Here is a 21,780-nt window from a genome sequence, read left to right as displayed (position 1 = left end):
CTAATAAATTAACAATATAGTTTTCTATTGCCATATGGAAATTACAAATTCAGGTTAAAGTTCAATACAAATTAAACATATTCCTACACCAGGAAAACCACATGTATAAATCATTAGGAAAAGTATAATTCCTATATGTTGATTGTGATAAAAAAAAAAAAAAAACATGCTGTACTGTATTTTAGAATAATGTATGTCAGTGGCAAGGGAATTTTTGGCCTGGAATGCTAATATAACTAGCTAGCCTTTTTAAGTAAGATATATTACTGTGGGCTAAATAAAGTGTACCAATCCATGTGGTATGCTATTATGCCCCAGTGATTCGTGGCCATTATGAAAGGTCAGTAGGTGGTTTTCAAAACATGTTTAATTGTGATACACCTATTCATGTTTTTCAGTATCTGTTTCCCTTGCAATTGTTGGCATTTGGTCAAATGACATCTGAGAACTGCAATGGAAACCAGTGCTGCAAGACATTTCTCTTCCAAAAACTGTGGCCACAGGTTTGTATGGGGAGTTGGTAGGAATATAATGACCAGCATTTGTCATTGACTGAAGATCTTGTTCTGACTGATGTGGGAATGGTGCAGTGTATCCATTCCACACCAACGTACCTAATTAGTGTTGGCCTAAGGGCTAATCCCCTTCGCGCCACAGCCTGACCACACTATCCACACCACAGAAGAGCTCAACTGAATGAAATACCGAGGCTGCCATTGCTGTTTCCTTCTAAGAATCCTGGTTGCCTGACTGTCGCTGCCTTCAAAAATTTGAGTAACTAACTTACAGTTTTTTCACTAACTGAATTCAAAGTGGAATCAGAATGATCTAGGTCAGTTACTCAAAAAGTATTGAAGGCATTAGATTAACATAATAGTGAAGTAACTAAAAGGAGAGATCAGAAATGGAAAACACCATTCTATTCTCTGTGTATAGGAGTGACTTAAAGTAAACCTATTATTAGATTGGCCAGTTTAAGCAGAACACACAATGATAAAAGTGCACTAACATAGTATTTTGTTAGCCCTGTTAACACCTGAGTGTTTTTCAGCTCATAAACCGCTCATCTCTAAAGTCTCAATACATCCAACAAGCAAAATCCCATTCATTTCAAAGGCCCCTGTTCACATCTGAGCGTTTTGTTACCTGAAAAAAGCCCACAAAAAACGCCTGAAAACGATACGCTCAGGTGTGAATGGAGCTTTTGACTATGCAACAAAATGATGTACAAAACGAAATATGGATCCTCCTACTCTGCAAAACAGAATGTCATATTAAAGCCTAACTTCACTCCCTTTATATATTGTTGTTAAATAGTTCCATTCCTACCATATAGCTTTATTATTGTTTATTTATTTATTTATTTATTTGCTGTCTCCCTACTGGGAAAATGTACTTTCTGTCTGGACAGAGACTGGTGGGAAATCTCTTCAATTGGGAGGTAGATTAAAAATTAGGGATGCACCGAAATGAAATTCTTGGCCGAAGCCGAAGCCGAAGCCGAATAATAATGAAATGCTTGGCCGAAGGCCGAATACCGAACGCGGTGTTTCGCATTTTTTCCATTTATTTTGCCAATTTTTTCACTGCAGAGTTTAGGGGTGTGCGGTGTACAGAATGCTGGGTTTGCAACCCCAACCCCGACCCGCCTCCCCACAAAGCTTCCTCACATCTCTCTCTCCTACCTGGCCCAGCTCTAGTTCTTCTCTGTGTAGGTGGAGCGCCTTGCATGGAGATCGCTCTCTCACTGGAGATCTGTTCCTGCTGTGCCCCTCTGTGAGTGCATGCAGGGATTTGTTATATCCAGGAGCTGCTGGGCAAAGCTGTCCCTTGTAAACACAGATGCCTTCTGGGTTTACAAGTGACAGCAGGGAACGGGAGCAGAGGGTGAGTGCCGGAGGTGGCAGAATGGAGTTCCAACACGTTCAGGCTGCAAAACTGCATGCAAGAGCCACATGACAAGGCCTGGGCTGGGCACAAACACACCTTCTGCCAGATCTGTCTAGACAGACATTGGCATTACGTAGAGTAACGAAACCAGTGCTTGTAGCTCCTATAACAAGGGATATTCCTTATGCTTGAGTTTCTCAGTTCAACCACAGCTCTGTCACAACTGTCAGACTGTGATCTTTAGAGATATTGGCAATTTGCCCTCTTTCGTTGACAAGCTGAATCTTCCTCTAGATTGATCTATCACAGTAGCCCAACTGCTAGTCTTAAAGCTTTCCATGCAGCATCATAATTCAATACATCCTGATGCCCTTCACTACTGGTTCATTAGTTTATTCAGACGTACAAATATTACCAGACATTGCCTGCATGATGTTCTCTTTTTACCAAGCAGATTTTTAACTACTCTTACTTCAGAAACATAAACTGTCCTATGTCCTATCTACTTTTTATCCAGAAGGTAATCTAAAGCAATCCACATTTTATGGAAGGGGGGGGAATTAAATGGTTGCAAATCCTATATATTTTTTACCTTAATTCATTCTCTGCATTAAAGTGAAAAAAAAAGTTTCAGCATGTGCATCTCCCCCTCACGCCCTTTATACTTACCTAAGCCAGATCTCGATCCAACGTTGTGCCCATCTGTAGCGGCTCGCTCCTATTCTCTCCGCTTTCACAGGTCTTGCTGTCTGTAACTATAGGGATGGAGGAGGACACAGGAGCGCCGGCGATGAGAGATGATCTCATATGTTTACATATGAGATCATCTCTCATTGGACGGCTTGATCACGTGGTGAATGGCCGCTGTGATTGGCCATTCACCACGATCTGTGATCGGCCGTGTCCAAGGGACACGGCCGACCCAGATTCTCCCCGATGCGCGCTCGCGGGAGTGCGCAGGGAGAGTCTTTCTGGGAGGCCGTTTAAAAACGGCCTCCCGAAAATTCAAGTCCACGCTGCAGCCGTATATAGGCTGTAGCGCGGATGGGAGGGAGTTAAAAACTTCATTGTTCGGCAAAATTTATTTGGCCTATGTACTTATTCGGCCGAACACCGAAAGTTTTGTAAAGTATGGAAGGGTTTATTTTTTATGGCTTTCCATGCCTTTCAGTTCCAGGTACAATCACATGCCCTATTCATTTTACAGGCATCCCAGATATAAAAAGAGTCTTTCTTACAGATCCATAGGCTAAAAGTAAAAACCTGTCAGAAATCTAGCTCTGCCGTAGTGTATAAAAAAGCCAGCAATTCCCACGATTTTTGCCCAGTCATAAATAGTGAAATTGGCACAGAAAAAGTGTTCTAAATAATTGAAATCCTAATTTAACAATAGAAAATAACGATAGATAGATAGATAGATAGATAGATAGATAGATAGATAGATAGATAGATAGATAGATAGATAGATAGACAGACAGACAGACAGACAGACAGACAGACAGACAGACAGACAGACAGACAGACAGATAGACAGATAGACAGATAGACAGATAGACAGATAGACAGATAGACAGATAGACAGATAGATAGATAGATAGATAGATAGATAGATAGATAGATAGATAGATAGATAGATAGATAGATAGATAGATAGATAGATAGATAGATAGATAGATAGATAGATAGATAGATAGATAGATAGATAGATAGATAGATAGATAGTTTCTCTTTTTAAAGTCAAACCATGTGAACAAGTAACACATGCCTTTTAAACTTTGCTTCCTGCTCTATTCTTTCAGAGTGCATTACAAAGTTAGCAGTAGCTATTCATACAGCCACATATGAAGACAATAGTTTTACTTGGTTTTCTATGTAACAGCTTTTTACACACATGGCTAAACACAAATAAGTTGACATCATCCATCTTAAAATGCAGAGATCAGCACTAGAAAATGTATTTAAAGGCTTTAGAATTGTCTAGTTTATCACTGGACATTGGAGTTAAAATGTTTCCGACAATGGGCAAGGTAAGAGCACTTTTCTTAACAATATGAAATAATGAAAACATGTATGGTAGCTAACAGGCTAACAATACCAAATAAACATACCTGATGTTAAAAAAAAAAAAAAAAACACATCATTTACTACAAGGACATAGTCATAAGTGAATGTTATTCATACAGCTGGTGTGATATATCTGGATTGTGCAAGTGTATTAGATACAGTGGGGTTGATTTAATCAAAGCAAAAAGAATTTGTACTTTGCAAGTGCATTTGCACTCATTTTCTCTAGAGAAATGTTTTGAAGTTTCACTTTGTAAAGAATACCCAATTAGGTGCTAGGAAAATAGAAAAACATAATTTTTGTCTGCACGTGATTGGATGGTGGAAATCGAAAAACTTCACCTCATTCATAAATTTCTGGGGAAAATTAGTAGAATTGCACTTGCAAAGTGCACAGTCTGTTTGACTTTAGTAAATTACCCCAATAAATCACAACAGGCTGGTACACAATTTGGGATGCTAGGACTAAGGCTCCATGTACACGGGACGTTGTTAAAAGTCCCTTTGAATGCTGGAATTTTTAGAACGTTTGAAACTTCCGTTCGGTCGCGTTTGTACCCGCGTTTAGCGGGCGTTTAGCAGCGTTTGCGAGCGTTTGAAACCGTTCCTAGAGGTCAAAAAAATTATTCCCCTTTAAAATGGAAAAACGCGAACGCTAAACGCGGGTCATCGCGTTCAGACGCGGTCGGACGTGTTCAGACGCGTTCGGATGCGTTTGTGCGTTTGAAACGCCGGGAAACACACGTTCGAACGCAAATAATTGCGTTCTAAAAAAAGTCCCTGAACGCAACTGCCTGCAAATGACTGTAAACGACCTGGTGTACATGGGCAGATAAGATAACATGTAGGTGGGTTCAGGGGCTTCTGAAAAAAACGCCCAACTGCTCCTAAACGGCCATTTCCAGCGTCCCGTGTACATGGACCCTAAGAAAAAATGTAGACCTCACAAATAGAAAAAACAAAAGTGGTTCCTGTGAAGGCCTCTGAGTCCATAGAAAAAGGGAGAGGGATAGGCCACACAGCTGAAACGTGACTAATCAGGTACCTATTGATCAATGGTAGGCATATGTAGAAAAAAAGAGAGGTATCTGTGAATGTAATGGAAACAGAGGGCTTCCAAAACCTATTCACAGAACCAAAAGTTGATCAAATATAGACCCCAATAATTGCACTGAGATAGCTGAATAAAGTGGAAATTATAAAAAATATATTTTATTGATGCACTTATGCCTGGTGGATGAGCAAAAGACACACATGAACACAATACATTATAAAACAATAAAAACAAGTACATACAGTGGATAGCATCACAGACAGACCACAATGACAATTGAGTATGAGTGCTGTCGGAAGAAATCAATCAAAAATATAGAGCCACATCCCTTATCCAATTGTAGGTGGTTTGTTGCTTATAGTGCCTAATCAAGTTACAGCTATACCCATATATACGGCACTCCCATTCAGGAACACTGTAGGCATTGGTTTTTCTACCATATGGATGTGGCTCTATATTTTTGATTGATTTCTTCCGACAGCACTCATACTCAATTGTCATTGTGGTCTGTCTGTGATGCTATCCACTGTATGTACTTGTTTTTATTGTTTTATTATGTATTGTGTTCATGTGTGTCTTTTGCTCATCCACCAGGCATAAGTGCTTCAATAAAATATATTTTTTATAATTTCCACTTTATTCAGCTATCTCAGTGCAATTATTGGGGTCTATATTTGATCAACTTTTTGGTTCTGTGAATAGGTTTTGGAAGCCCTCTGTTTCCATTACATTCACAGATACCTCTCTTTTTTTCTACATAGACCTCACAAATAGCCTAGACTGGAAGTTTTTAATTTTTGTTTATGAAATGTATGAATATTTTAAAAACACTATGGCTATTGAAGTGAAGTAGAATAGGGATTTGTTACAAAATGACAACATGTCCATTCTGGCTGCAAATTTTTTCTAATACAAACATTTTTATTGAGCCTTGTAAACAAGAAAAGCCAAAAACAAAACCAAAGTATGACATATCAGAACAGTACCAGTACATATTATTCCAAACAAGTGTTAAAGATCACACGTGGTAAGGTAGAAAATATACAGCATACAGAGTTATGTAAGGCAGCGGTGTCACATTTTATATAACCAAGGACATAGTCAAGTGTTCATAGAGGACAAAAAAGAATAATACATATCAAAGTCCCAGCTGTAAAGAAGGGCATGGAAATCGTTGTCGCATATAGTATATTAGTTTTTAGTGCCCGTCCATACCAATTTTCATATATGCATACTTCGGGAAAACTAACAATAACAACATTAACAAATTGTTCCTGAGAAATTTGTTATTGTCAGGGGTAGGACCCCCAAGTAGACCACCGAGTGCTGAGAGTAGGCAACCCAATGAAACTTATAACTCGATCAGCCCGTAGACCAACTCTCCCATTTTTTATGGAAGATATGCATAGTGTCATACAAAGTGTGATAAACCCTTTCCATACTTCTGATCGCCTCCATTCTCGACAATACCTGAGTCCAAGGGACTGTCTCCGACCGCCAGTTAAGGGCCACCGCCCACAGCACAGAGCAACATAGTGTGTGTGCTAATCTCTGAGTTGGTGCAGGGGCACCAGGGATTTTAGCAAATAATAGTCCCATCTGGGGGGTAATAGAAATTCTTGAGGTCAGCATTTGAGAGATCACTTCTGATACCCTATTCCACACTGCAGATAGCCTGCCGCATTCCCAAAAGGTGTGGAGTATGGTGCCCGGAGCATCACAGCCACGAAAGCAGTGGTCGGAGACCCCCTGGTAAAACCTGTGAACCCTGTCAGGAGTAAAGTACCACCTAGTGTGGAGCTTCACCACTGTATCCTTCACTGACATAGATTTAGTGCATTTATGCATATTCTGCAGCATGGACGACCACGACTCTACTGACAGTTCCACTCCGAGATCAGCCCCCCACGCCAGCATGGCCCGAGACTTGTCTGGTAAATGGAGGCCATTGAGGTAACCATAAAGTCTCAAGAGCACCCCTCTGTCTCTAGAAGAGGTACGGCAGATGGATTCAAAAAGGGAAGACTCAAGGCGGCCCGTCAAAGGGCCCTGAGAGCCATAAAAATCCCTGATCTGAAGGAATTTATGGAATTCAGAATCAGGGACTTGATGTCTGTTCTTAAGACCTTCAAAAGAGTAAAAGGAGTTGTCTCGGAACAAGGCGTGGAGGGTGGTCAGGGAGTGCTGCACCCACCAGTTATAGGTGTCAGGAGACGTGAACGCTGGCACAAAGCTTTTATTACCTATAAAGGACAGTAATGGAGGTCTAGAAGAGCGCAACTGGTACCCATCATGACAGGCGGACCAAAGCTTTAGGGTATGCCACACTATACTATTGAGCTGTTTGACGTCCCGAGGATGCGACATGGAGAACCAAAGTAGGCCCTGGATGTTGAAGGGGCGAACAGACTCATTCTCGAACCTCAGCCAAGGTGGCAGTGGGGCTTCGGCATGCCATTGTGCGGTCTGGGCCAGTCTAGCAGCCAAGTAATAATGCCATAGGCTAGGGACCCCCAGCCCCCCCTGAGAGAGAGGCCTATACACCATGGGTTTCCCGCACCTGGGCCTCTTACCTTTCCATATGAATCTGTTCACCTCCCTCTGTATGTCCTCCACATCCCCTCTCCGGAGCGCAACCGGCAGGGCACGGAAGAGATATAACAGTTTTGGCAAAATAGACATTTTAATGGAATAAATTTTTATTGAGGAATTTTAGACAAACAGGAAATGTCACATATCAACAATCAACAGTGTGACAAAGAGAAAAAAAAAAAAGGGAAAAAAACATATCAATATTGCAAACATACAGAAAATTCTCTATAGAGGAAATATCAGTGTAATGAAGTAAACCACAGTTGGGGTTATAACCACAAATACTAGAGGAATATGGAGACCCCACCGCTCCCCCAGGCACCCCATCTGGGAACAAACTGTGCCAGAGAGGGCGGCGGACCCCACTACGGGTGAAAAGTATCATACAAATAACTGTCATAAGATTAAAAGGAGGAAACAGTTAACAAGCTATCAGGCTCGAAATTGACGGCCAGATAGGTGCGCATTTCTCCAAGACGCCCATACTGCTTCATACTGGGGACCTTTTCTATCTCTGTATGCTAATATCTTTTCATACTCGGCAATCACGTTTACATGTGCAACTACTTCCCTCACCTTGGGGGAATCAACAGATTTCCATCGTACCATAATTGCAGACCTGGCAGCAAACAAGATATGCATTGTCACCATTCTAACTCCTTTAGGGATATCCGAGATCCCAATACCCAGCACCGCCTGTTCCAGTCTAGGAGGTAGGGTGCACCCCGCAACTTTGGAAATCAAAGCATATATCTCCTTCCAAAATTTCCGAAGTTTAACACACGTCCAAACCATATGGGATAGGGTGCCTACTTGGCCACATCCACGCCAACATGAATTGGACTGTTCGGGTGAAAATTTTGCCATTAAATAGGGAGTGTAATGCCACCTTGTCCACAGTTTCTGTGCAAGTTCCCAATAGTTCGAACAACGAGAATATTTATAGGTGCATCGAATTGCCGAGATCCACTTCTGGTCAGAGAATTGTTTATTCAACTCCAATTCCCATTTATGGCAAGCGGGAAATTTAGAAAAGGAGACTATGGAGCCGACCAAGCTGTAGATCAAAGAAATTCCCCTCACCTTAGCTTCCGAAGAATGCCATAGTTTCCAGATCCGTTCATCAATCTGTCTATAAGGTTGTGGGTTAGAACGGCTAAAGGAGGCCACTTGTAGATAAGTGAATCTATCATTGTCTGTAAGATCATATTTGCCTGCCAGGACTGAAAAGGGGAGCAACTTATTATCGGTAAACAGGGCTGCGAGGGTCGTAATACCTTTGTGTACCCAACCAGTAAGGGAGATATCAGGAATAACCCAGTGAAGGGAGATCAGGGGTATGCTAGCTCGTATTAATGGGACATCAGACTGTTGACATGACATAAAATAGGACCATGCTTGCACAGTTGCTCGAATAGTGGGATGTGGGAGTAATTTCCCCAGAGAGATCAAATTGGGTGCCAAGAGAAGGGAAAGTGGGGTGTTGGGATGAAGCCATGTTCGTTCCAGCTGACACCAAGGTTTGGTTACATCCGGCGCAAGCCAATCTTTAACCTGAGTTAAAACCGCCGCTGTATAATAATCTTTCAATATGGGTAGACCTATGCCGCCCACAAGTCTATGCTTTTGTTGGAGCTGCATTGAACAACGGGACCTCTTTCCTGCCCAAATAAATTTAGATAGCTGTGATTGCATACTAGCAAAGAAGGACTGGGGGATTGGGATTGGCAGGGTCCGAAATAGGTAAAGGAGTTTCGGTAAGAGTACCATTTTATACGCCGCTAGACGGCCAGACCAAGATAAGTAGAACTTTTGAAGTTTAGACAACTCCTGCTGGAAGGAGGCTATCAGTGGTCCGTAGTTAATTTCATATAATTGTGATAGAGGGCTGGATAGTTTAATCCCAAGGTACGTCAACGGGGACGAGGACCACGGATAAGGAAGGGACCTACTTAGCTGGGAACTAGTTTGACGATCTACGTTTAGACCTAGGATTTGAGATTTTGATGAATTCACCTTATAGTAGGAAACAGCAGCGAACTCCTGTAATACGGTATGTGCTGCAGGAAGGGAGCTGCGCGGGTCAGTTAGAGTCAGAATAACATTATCTGCGAATAAAGATATTTTATGATGATGTCCTTGCGATACAAATCCAATAATATCCGGGTGGGATCTAATCTTCTGGGCCAGTGGTTCCATGGCTAAGGCGAAAATTAAGGGGGATAATGGGCAGCCCTGTCTCGTGCCATTCGTGATAGTGAAATTTTTTGAGAACATGCCTTCAGTAAATACAAAGGCAGAGGGACAGGAGTATAGGGCCATAATTGCGTGTTGGAATGGACCTGTTATGCCAAACTTCTGCAAAACCCGCCGCAAATATGCCCAATGAACCCTATCGAACGCCTTCTCTGCATCCAGGGCAAGGAGCAGAGAAGGCGCTCGGGTCGTCTCGGCCATGTGGATTAAATTTATCATCTGTCTTGTTGCATCAGTAGCCTGTCTCCCCAGAACAAACCCCACTTGGTCATGGTGAATCAGTTGAGGTAGTAGGACAGCTAACCGGCCCGCAAGAAGTCTGGCATACAACTTGATGTCCACATTTAAAAGAGAAATGGGACGGAAATTTTGGGGCGTATTAGGGTCTTTGCCCGGTTTGGGCAACGTGACCACCGTGGCCTTCAGCATTTCAGGGGGAAAATGAGCTCCCTTCCTAGCGGCCTCAAAGACCGCACCAAGGTGAGGCAGAAGAATGGGACTGAACAGCTGATAGTATTCTGCTGAGTAACCGTCGGGGCCTGGGGACTTATTATGTGGCATAGTTTTAATTAGTTTTTCAATTTCGGTCAAGGTAAATGGGGAATTTAGTTTGTGTAAGTCAGTAGGGGATAGGGAAGGCATAGATATTGAGGATAGAAAATCAGAAATAAGTTCTTCAGTAGGTTGGGGTGTAGTAGAATCTAGTTTCAGGTTATAGAACATCTCATAATAATCGCTAAACGCATCCGCGATTTCTTTAGGATTATACACTTTTTGTCCAGTCTTGGGATTAATCACATTAGGGATTTTCTGTTTTATGGTTTTATCCTTAATTTGTAGGGCTAAAAGTTTGCCCGCCTTATTGCCTGAACGGTAGGAGGAGGCTTTCAGTGATCTTAGTTTATTGTTATACCTGGAAGTTAACGCAGCCCGAAGCTGCTGTCTAACCGAATAAAGCTGATCACTAGTAGTAGGAGAAGGGCTTTGCTTGTTCGCATCTTCCAGCGATTTGATGCGCGCAAGCAACTCATCTATCTGTCTAGACTGTTGTTTTTTCAGCCGGGCACTCAACTGAATAAGGAATCCCCGTACACAGACCTTGTGGGCATTCCATAGAGTAAAGGGGTCAGTCACTGAAGGGGCATTAATGGAAAAAAACTCCAATAGCTGCGCCTGAATAACTTTAAAGTTATCTGGTTGTGACATGGCATAAACATCATTGCTCCACCTATTGGCCCTCGTTTCCGGACTGATCACCCCCACTCTAATGGAAATTGGGGCGTGGTCTGACCACGTGATATAGTGTATGTCAGACTTCGAAATTTTCTGCAACAAAAATCTATCCACAAAAAAAGCATTGATTCTAGAATAAGAATAGTGCACACTAGAGAAAAAGGAGAAATCACGCTCGGTAGAGTGCTGGCATCTCCACACATCATGCAGTCCGGACGAAGAGAGAAACCCAGATAGAGAGATCTTGCGGTGGTGCGAGCTAACCCGATTGGACAGATCCAAGTCTCTATTAGGGGTGGCATTAAAGTCTCCACAGAGAATGATGTGACCCTGTTGCATTTTAGAAACCCTTCTCCAAATCTTGTTCAAGGTGGAAAGCTGTTTCTGGTTAGGCAAGTACACTGAGACCAGGGTATAGGTGGTATTATTGATAGTACATGGAAGAATAATGCACCTTCCGGACGGGTCAAGATACATTCCCAGCTGGGTGAAGTGGACCATATGTTTAATAGCTATAGCTACTCCATTCTTTTTTGAGGGACCGTTCGCCGTGTACACATGAGGGAACTGTGGGTTACTGAACTTAGGAGGGCTGTGAGACTTGAAATACGTTTCCTGGAAACAGATTATATCACTCTGTAACTTAAGAGCTTCTTTCCATGCCATCTGTCTTTTATAAGGGCTGTTCAAACCCCGCACATTAAGTGATGAGATATTGAAGGCCATGATGTATTCTGTAGATATAGACAGGTGCAGAAAGAAATGTAGTCGTGTCCCAGGAAGGGTCGGTTCACACAGTACCTGTTAGCAAAGAGACTTCTGGCGGTGAGGCGTCAACAAGGATATGTCGTCCGGGTAGCAGACTGCGCAGGCAGAATGGACTTTGCAGGACTCGACCTTCGGTGGCAAAAGCAACACAATCCTCCAGAGCAGGTGGACACCAATAACAAAAACAAAACAATTACAAAAAATAAAAAGGAGAAAAACACAACAAAAGAAAAGAGTGCAAACAGCACAATGTAGTGGCGATTCGGTAAGAACCTGTGCTATATATTTATCGCTAACACTATTGGGGTAGTAAAAAAAAGGAATCATCTGATGCTCTCCAGGGCCATAAAGAGGGAGATGAAAAGCTGGTACCGGGAGCACCGGGATCACATGTCACCCATTCCAGAAGAATCCCTTGATGGTGTGGAGGAGTGTTGGGGGCCTCCATTGCTTTGAGCAGGGGAATCAAGCAAGCCCCACATTTTCAGCAAGCGGATCCCTTCCTTAACAGAGGTAACAGCATGGAAGTCTCCATCTTTGGATATTAGAAGTTTAGCCGGATACAGCCAGCGGTATGTAATTTTATGATTATGCAAGGGCTTAGTAATGGTTGCCAATTGTCGTCGCTGTTGCATTGTGAATGCAGATAAATTCGCAAAGAAGGAGAGATTCTGCAGGGCAGTGGGTAGATCGTCGCGTCTCCTAGTAACCGACATGAACTGCTCCTTTATATGGTAAAAATGCACACGGACAATGGTGTCTCTGGGCAGGTGGGAAGGTATATGCTTAGGCCTCGGGAGCCGATGAATACGATCCAGGGTTAGATCCTCCAAAGGAGCTTCTGGCAGGGCCACCTTAAGAATATCTGTAAAAAACACTTTTAAATCCTGAGGTTTAACAGACTCAGGGATCCCACGGATCTTCACATTGTTCCGTCTGGATCGATCCTCTAAATCTGCAAGTTTCCGTTGAATCTGCAAAATTTCAGTGTCCCTGTCATTATGCGCATCCACCATTTCGTTAAAGGTAGCGGTGAATTCCCCCATTTTATCCTCTATATGGGTGACTCTTGCAGTGACAGCTGACACCTCTGTTTTAAACTGCTGGGCCAGGAACATTATATCTGCATGGATGGTTGAACGTAGGGAAACAAGCATGTCCTTTAAAACTGTGTCCATGACAGGCTGGTTTGCAGTAGGGAAGGCAGTGATGGAATCTGGAAGTTCCCTAGTGTCTTCCAAGGAGGAATCAAAGAGGCTTACCTCCTGCCGTATGTCTGGTGGCTCATTTCTTCTAGGCTTGCTTTTGGTCGGGCTGGAGGAAGCTGAAGGCGGTGTGGATCCTCTTTGTAAAGCGCGGGCATCCTGTGAGCCGGGGTAGTGAGGAGACAGAGAGCCGCGCTGTGTCCCTGCAGAGCCTCCGGCGCCATCTTGGACTGCCCGGCGGCTGTGCTGGGTGAAGAAATCCGGCATCTTTTTCGGCTGATTCTGCCCTTTCCTCTTTCTGTCTGGCATCCTGGCTTGTGCAGGTACACTAGGGGAAGAGGTATGGCCCAGCTCCGGTGCTCCTAGTCGGTGGAATCTGCAAAAACGGCCCGTGAAGAGAGAGAGCTGTCTCACAAAGCGGCCATGCGATGCGCCGGCTAGCCACTCCCCCCCGCAAAATAGACATTTTAACTGCCACTATCCTTCCCATAAAAGGGATTGGGAAAGAGTGCCAGAGGGATAACCATTGTCTCACTTTGGTAAAAGCCTGAGGGTAGTTAACGCTATACATGGCCAGCAAGGATGGGGCCAGTCGTACCCCTAGATACTGCAGGGACTGTGTTGAAACTGGAAAACCAAATGTGGCTGTGATAGTATCCATCAATTCTTGAGGGATGTTCACTGAGAGGGCAGAACATTTAGAGAGGTTGACACTCAAACCCGAAACCCTCTCAAAGTCCTTCAATATCTGCACCAAGTTAGGGAGAGAGGCCAAAGGGTCCGGCAGGAACACCAGCACATCGTCAGTGTATAAGCTAATCTTATGTTCCTCCGAACCCTTCGTGTATCCCTTGATCGCTGTATTACTACATATAGCCCTAGCGAGAGGTTCAATAGCTAGTGCAAAAATTAATGGTGAGAGGGGGCACCCCTGTCTGGTGCCCCTACCTAGAGGGAAGAGGTCCGAGGAGCAACCTGGCAGCTTTATTTTAGTTTGGGGATCCCAGTATAGGGCCTTAAAGCCATGCACAAAAGCCCCCTGGAAGCCAAACTTAGCCAGAATGACGTCCAAATATGGCCAAAGCACACTATCGAATGCCTTATTAATGTCGAGCCCTAAAATCAAGGCCTTGCGGTGGAATAGATTGGCATCCTGAATGATATTTGATGCCAGGCGGATGTTGTCTGTTATTTGTCTGGAGGGAATAAAACCTGTCTGTTCTGGAGCCACCAGGGATGAAATGATAGGTGCTAATCGGGCTGCCAACAGTCTTCCTAAGATCTTAAGATCATTATTAAGGACAGAAATTGGCCTATAATTTTGAGGAAGGGAGTGATCCTTATTAGGCTTAGGGATTAATGTCATGTTGGCATGCAGCATATCCGGGGGAAGCGGGTTACCCTGTAAGATGAGATTAAAAACCTGTGCCAATTTAGGAGATAAGAAGTCTATAAATTTCTTGTAATAAATGGACGTAAAGCCATCTGGGCTTGGAGCTTTAGATGGTTTAAGGGATTTAATCACAGCCACCACTTCCTCTTCCGTGCATGGGGCGTTCAGACTACCAAGCTGCTCCTCAGATAATACAGGCAAATCCAAGTCGTCTAAGCATGAATAAGATATATCCGGGTTGTTGACCTCTGGAGGGGAAAGTAATTTCTTGTAAAACCGTGAAAAAACACCCAGTACCTCTTTGGGATGAGAGACAAACCTGCCCCCCTGCTGCAAAATTTTTCATCCATATTGTAAATTAAATTCAGCTGTGGGAAATGGGAATAGGTTAATAGGACAGGGTGATGCCAGATTGTGTCAAAATTGCCTTAAATTAATATTCTTATTATTATACAGGATTTCTATAGTGCCAACAGTTTGCACAGCTCTTTACAACATGAGGGCAGACAATACAGTTAAAATACAATTCAATACAGGAGGAATCAAAGGGCCCTGCTCGTTAGAGCTTACAATCTAGAAGGATGGGTCAAGTGAAACAACAGACAACAACTGTGAGGGATGAGCTGATGGAGAAAATGAAAATACAGTTGTTTGGTGTGGGTAGGATAGGCCCCTCTAGAGTTTTCAGGGATCCTCTAAAAGCTAATAGAGTAGGAGATAATCGGACAGATTGAGGTAAGGAGTTCCATAGGATTAAAGAGGCTCTGGAAAAGTCCTGGAGGCTAACATGGGAGGAGGTGACGTGGGAGCTAGGGAGCAGGAGATCTTGAGAGGAATGAAGAGACCAGTTAGGTTGGTATTTTGAGACTAGGCTAGTGATGTAGCTGGTGGCTAAGTTGTGGATGGCTTTGACAGTTTTTGTTAGTATTTTTAATTTAATACGTTGGGTGAGTGGAAGCCAGTGGAGGGATTGACAGAGAGGAGTAGCAGACACAGAGCGATTGGTAAGGTGGATAAGTCTGGCAGCAGCATTCATGATGGATTGAAGGGAGGATAGCCTATGTAAGCCAACGAGAAGGGGGTTGCAGTAGTCGTGGTGGGAGATGACATTAAATAAAAGCTGTGTTGTGTCATTAGAAAGGGGTGTATTTTGGAGATGTTGTGGAGGTTGAGGTGGCATGATTTGGAGAGTGATTGGACGTGGGGCTTGAAGGGATGGGCTGATAGTTGTGCCATAGATTTTCACAGAGAGATCAGGAGAAGGGGCAGTAGTGGAGGAAAAATTATAAGTTTGGTTTTGGATAGATTGAGTTTGAGGAAGTGGTGTGACATCCAGACTGATACATCTGCTAGTAAATTAGTGATATGTGAGAACACTGAGGGTGTCGTCAGCACAGAGATGGTATTGGAAGACATGGGAGGCTAATATCTGACCCAGAGAGGAGGTAGATTGAAAATAGGAGAGGTCCAAGAACAGAACCTTGGGGGACTCCAACAGAGAAAGGAAGAGGAGAGGAGGAAGTAGAATTGTAAGTAACGCTGACTGACAACTCATGGGGCCCCCGGGCAATAAGAGATCATGGGGCCCCTGTGTCCCCGCCCACACTTAAGCCACACCCACACAAACCCCCGCCCACATCTTGCACTGCCCACATTACATTTGTTTGTCACAGAATTTCTCAACACTATGTTCTAAATAAATGTTTATTATAGAAAATAAAGAAAAATAAACTTACATGAAATAAAGTGCAACAATGGTACATTTCCAAAATGAGGTTTTTATAAATTAACACAATATAACAGGTGCAACAAATGTCTTCTTAGCAGAACAGCTTAACAAAAAAGATACAAAAAATAAAAAATAAAAAGCTTTGGCCAGCATGTTACAAAATTATGGACCTAGAATTGTTCTCACTTCGACGTTCCCGACGATACCATACATATGTGGTGTCATTATTGTTTACATACGTGTGCTCGTCCTACATAGCTTCCTAAACCCCTACATGGATGTGCTTTACAATAATTTTTTGAAAATAATTTTTATTTACTTTATATAATTTTCACTGACCATCAATGTAAGGGTCATTCCTCCCATCAATGTAGGGGGCGCTCTTCCCACTGACCACCAATGTAAGGAGCATTTTCTTCACTGATCAACAATATAAGGGACATTCTTCCTACTGACCACCAATGTAAGAAGCGTTCTTCCCACTGACCCCACCATATTAAGGGGCATTCTTCTCACTGACCACCAATGTGAGGAACATTCTTCTCACTGACCACCCATGTAAGAAGACATTTTTCTCGCTGAACACCAATGCAAAGAGCATTCTTCTCACTGACCACCAATATAAGGAACATTCTTCTCACTGACCACCAATGTAAGGAGACATTCATCTCACTGATCCCCAAAGTAAGGAGACATTTTTCTCACTGACCACCAATGAAAGGAGACATTCTTCTCACTAACTACAAATGTAAGGAGCATTATTCCCACTGACCACCAATGTAAGGAAAATTCTTCCAACTGACCATCAATGTAAGAGACATTATTCTCACCAACCACCAATGTCAGAAACATTCTTCTCACTGACCACCAATGAAGGAGACATTCTTCTCACTGACCACCAATATAAGGGGTTGCTTTTTCTCACTGACCACAAATGTAAGGGACATTCTTCTGACTAACCACCAATGTAAGGATCATTCTTCCCACTGACCACCAATGTAAGGAACATTATTTTCATTGATCACCAATGTAAGGGACATTCTTCCCACTGACCACCAATGTAAGGAGCATTCTTCCCGCCAAAGTGTACAGATGTCAGTATTATGGGAAAAGCACTCAGTGTACAGATATAAGTGTTATATATAGGGAATAGCACTCACTAAGTGCTATTCCCTATTTATATAACACTGATCTCTGTAAACTGAGTGCTAGTACCTATAACACTGACATCTGTACTACAATGATTGCTATTCCATTTACACAGCTCAAAAAAATGAAAGGAACACTTTGAAAACAGATCTCAATGGCGGATATCTATACTGATATAGACTGGATAATGTGTTAGGAACGAAAGGATGCCACCTCGTTTGATGGAAATTAAAATTATCACCCTACAGAGGGCTGAATTCAAAGACACCCCCGAAAATCAAAGTGAAAAAAAAAATGATGCAACAGGCTAGTTAATTTTGCTGCAATTTCATTGCAGCAACTCAAAATGGTACTCAGTATTATGTATGGCCCCCATGTGCTTGTATGCATGCCTGACAATGTTGGGGGCACGCTCCTAATGAGACAACAGATGGTGTCCTGGGGTATTTCCTCACAGATCTGGACCAGTGCATCACTGAGCTTCTAAACAGTCTGAGGTGCAACCTGGTGGCGTTAGATGGACCAAAACATAATGTCCCAGAGGTGTTCTAATGGATTTAGGTCAGGCGAACATGGGGGCCAATTTAATGGTATCAATTCCTTCATCCTCCAGGAACTGGCTGCATACTTTTGCCAAATGAGGCCGGGCATTGTCATGTACCAGGAAGAACCCGAGACCCACTGCACCAGTGTAGGTTCTGACAATGGGTCCAAGGATTTCATCCCGATACCTAATGGCAGTTAGGGTGTCATTGTCTAGCCTGTAGAGGTCTGTGCGCCCCTCCATGAATATGCCTCCCCAGACCATCACTGACCCACCACCAAACCGGTCATGCTGAACGATGTTACAAGCAACATAACATTCACCACAGCTTTTACAGACCCTTTCACATTTGTCACATGTGCTCAGGGTGAACGTGCTCTCATCTGTGAAAAGCACAGGATGCCAGTGGCGGACCTGCCAATTCTGGTGTTCAATGGAAAATGCCAATTGAGCTCCACAGTGCTGGGCAGTGAGCTTAGGGCCCACTAGAGGACGTCAGGCCATTAGGCCACCCTCATGAAATCTGTTTCTGATTGTTTGGTCAGAGACATTTACACCAGTGGCCTGCTGGAGGTAATTTTGTAGGGCTCTGACAGTGCTCATCCTGTTCTTCCTTGCACAAAGGAGCAGATACCGGTCCTGCTAATGGGTTAAGGACCTTCTAGAGCCCTGTCCAGCTCTCCTAGAGTAACTGTCTGTCTCCTGGAATCTCCTCATGCTCTTGAGACTGTGCTGGGTGATCCAGCAAATCTTCTGGCAATGGCACCTATTGATGTGCCATCCTGGAGGAGTTGGACTGCCTGTGCAGTCCAGGGTCCAGGTATCACCTCATGCTACCAGTAGTGACACTGAGCCTAGCCAAATTCAAGACTAGTGAAAAACTGAAAAGATGAGAAGGGGAAAATATTTCAGTTGCCTCCACCTGTAAAATCATTTGTTTTGGAGATTGTATTATCGTTTCCCAACTAGTGCACCTGTTGTAATTTCATTAACATCAAAGCAGCTAAAACTGATTGACAAGCCCCTCTGCTACTTAACTGACCAGATCAATATCCCATGGGTTTATTTGACTTGATGCTATACTCTGATTAAAAAGTGTTCCTTTATTTTTTCGAGCAGTGTATATAACATTGATATCTGTACATGAGTGGCACGGGGCAAGAAGGAACACTCATTTAGCCTGGCTGGTAACTATAGACAAACAATAAACTGCTGTGTTTACACTAAACTGTGTGATCAGGGCAGCCATCAGAAATTTTGAGGGCCCTTACATAGGTTTAGGCAAGGGCCCCCCCAGGCCTGACCGCCAACTTTCCCCAGGGCCTGCCCACTGGCCATTCCCCCAAATCCGCCCACTGGCCAGAGGTGTACACAACATTTTCAGTTTGGGGGTGGTAAAACCCCAAGTTTTTGCCCCCCCCCCAACCGCACCCCCTTTAACTGCAGGCCAGGAGTGTACACATGTCACAGCCACAGCAGGAATTATACACTATGTCAAACAGGTGTAGAGCCTACCAAGTGTGACACATATAGGGGAATTGGGCCAATCTGCAAACCCCCTGCAGCTGTGTGCAATGCATGCAGTTGCTGCATGCTAGTGTCGGATCTTAAGGGGTAAAGCAGTTGGTGAGGAGGTGATAAAATGCCTCTTCCCCACCTCCTTTACCCTCTTGGTCGCTGTACTGCACAAGGTTGCAGAGCAGCCTCACTCACTTCAATGGGTTACACTTGGCAGGTGCTACACCTGTTAAGTGTGACGGTGAATAATTCCTGCTGTGGCATGTGTACACCCCTGGCAACTGAAGTTTGGGGGGTGGTAAAAACAGGGCTCAACTATAGGGTTTTTACTGCCCCCAAACTGCAAATGTAAGCAAGTCCTTAATGTCCTGAGCCCCCTATCATAGTTACTTTTTAGGGGACCCATGAGGACACTGTGGGAGGAGGACAGAGAGCGATGGGGGATAAGACGATATGTGCTGGGGGGTGCTTTGGGAGGGGAGAGGACCCCCCCCACTAACAGAATTCCTTCCCCCTCCCAAAGCACCCCGCAGCACATATCCTCTAGCTCCCCCCATTACTCCACCATATGTGCATCCGTGCTACTTGCCCCCCGGCTCTGGCAGTGAAATCTCCCTCCTCCCAGGCTCCTCCTCCTGTCTGTGTACATCAGAACATTAGAGTGGAGGAGGGGGAGGAGGTTTCTCAGTGAGCTGTGTGCGTCTACCAGTGGGGAGAGAGGTGTTTGCACAGTATTCTGTGGCCCCTCCTCCTCCAGGGACGGACTGACTAAGTCTCTCATGGGGCCTTCCTTACCCCTAGGGCAGTCTCTGGGTGCCTGAATGGTCAGTCTGCCTCTGAATTAATGCTAAAGGTGCGGTTGGATAAGTCCAAAGGCATGGAGTATTTTGAGGAGGAGGGGGTGGTCAATAGTATCAAAGGCAGCAGAAAAGTCCAGGAGTAAGTGTACAGAATAGTGTCCATTGGTTTTGGCCATTAGCAGATCGTTTGTTAGTAAAACATTAAATTCTTGAGGCTTTGGGTTTAATTTACTAAAAATCTACAAAGCACATTGAAAAACTTGTGGATGTTCACTGAAATTATCCAATTGTGAAAAGTTGAATTCACTTTGAATGCCATGTGCAGATGCTTTTCATATGGCTGGATAATTGAAGTAAATTAGCTTTTTTATGTTATTTTGCTTTTAAATGTGAAAAAAATGAAAAGAAATGAAAGAAACAAATGAAATATGACCTATAAAATGACCCTAATTTTTTTTTAACTCCTCTCCGCCCAGCCGCTGGACATTTACTGAAGCATGGTGGCATGGGCCGACAGGGTCACGTACATGTACATCATCCTACCCCTTCCAGTTCAGAGGCGCCCTGCCTCCTGCCTGGGATGCACAGCACACTGTTCCAGTGACTGCTGTGTCCACCAGATATAGCGAATTGGGGCTCCCAATCACATGATCTCAATGGCAACAAAGCTGCAAGGAATGAATTTCATTCATAACAACTGTCTATTCTATAGTGATGCGGTGATTGGCCCACAGCTATCACGTGGTACCTGCACCATTTACAGAACCCTGTACCATGTGATAGCGGTGGGCCAATCACAGCATACAATAGTAAATCACAGCTGTTACGAATGGTACCTATTCATGACAGTTCAAAACAATGAATTTACAGTGGTCATCAATGTAACTGTATTCAAATGCGCAAAAGAGAAAAAAAATCTGACTATGGTGATGCTGAACTATTCTGATGAAAGTATAAAGAATAAAAAAGAAAAAAAATTTTTAAAAAAAGAGAAAAATATATTTTTTTATGTAAAAAAATTTAATAAAAAATTATTATTATTCTTTTATAACATGCTGTCCCCAGCCAGCATCACTGATCACCACCACAGCAGTCATATGATGATACTGTACTGCAGTGGTGACAGTATGTAAAAGAAATGTAATTAATATATTGTTGTTAAATTTCCTAATTTTTAAAAACATTGCGGAAAAAAATGACATTACAAAATTATATGATAGAGGGTGCCTGTTTTTCCTGCAACCTCTCCAGCAAAGAGCGAAATTGTTTGTAGAATATTTGGCCAATTGGTAGGGAGTAAGATACCACCTGGATATTCATTTTTGTGGCATTACCCAGTAAATGACACAAGGGGATGACGAATATATTCATTTAAAGGCTGAGATCCATTGGAGGAAGTGTAAGACTGTTTAAGATCCTGTTCACATTTAAGTATGGGGCTCGTTTTACAAAGGTCCTCTTATATTGGAGTTCATTGTAGAATAATTAAATTCCTTTGGTAGTGCTTTGAGTTTAGGCGAGAAAGGACCAGACTGATGAGTCAATTGAAACTATGGGAGGAGGGTGCTTAGACAAAAATTTCCAG

At 43.3% G+C, this 21,780-nt stretch overlaps 1 protein-coding gene across 1 annotated transcript in view; it reads right to left on the bottom strand.

Annotated features, from left to right (window-relative positions):
* The window catches only part of LOC309558932 (uncharacterized protein), a 754,545-nt gene that overhangs the window by 561,821 nt on the left and 170,944 nt on the right, over positions 1 to 21,780 (bottom strand). The window lies entirely within an intron of this gene.

Source organism: Pelophylax lessonae (assembly GCF_965119305.1).
Source record: "Pelophylax lessonae genome assembly, chromosome: 6".
NCBI lineage: Eukaryota > Metazoa > Chordata > Amphibia > Anura > Ranidae > Pelophylax > Pelophylax lessonae.
This window is presented reverse-complemented; position numbering and strand designations above follow the sequence as displayed.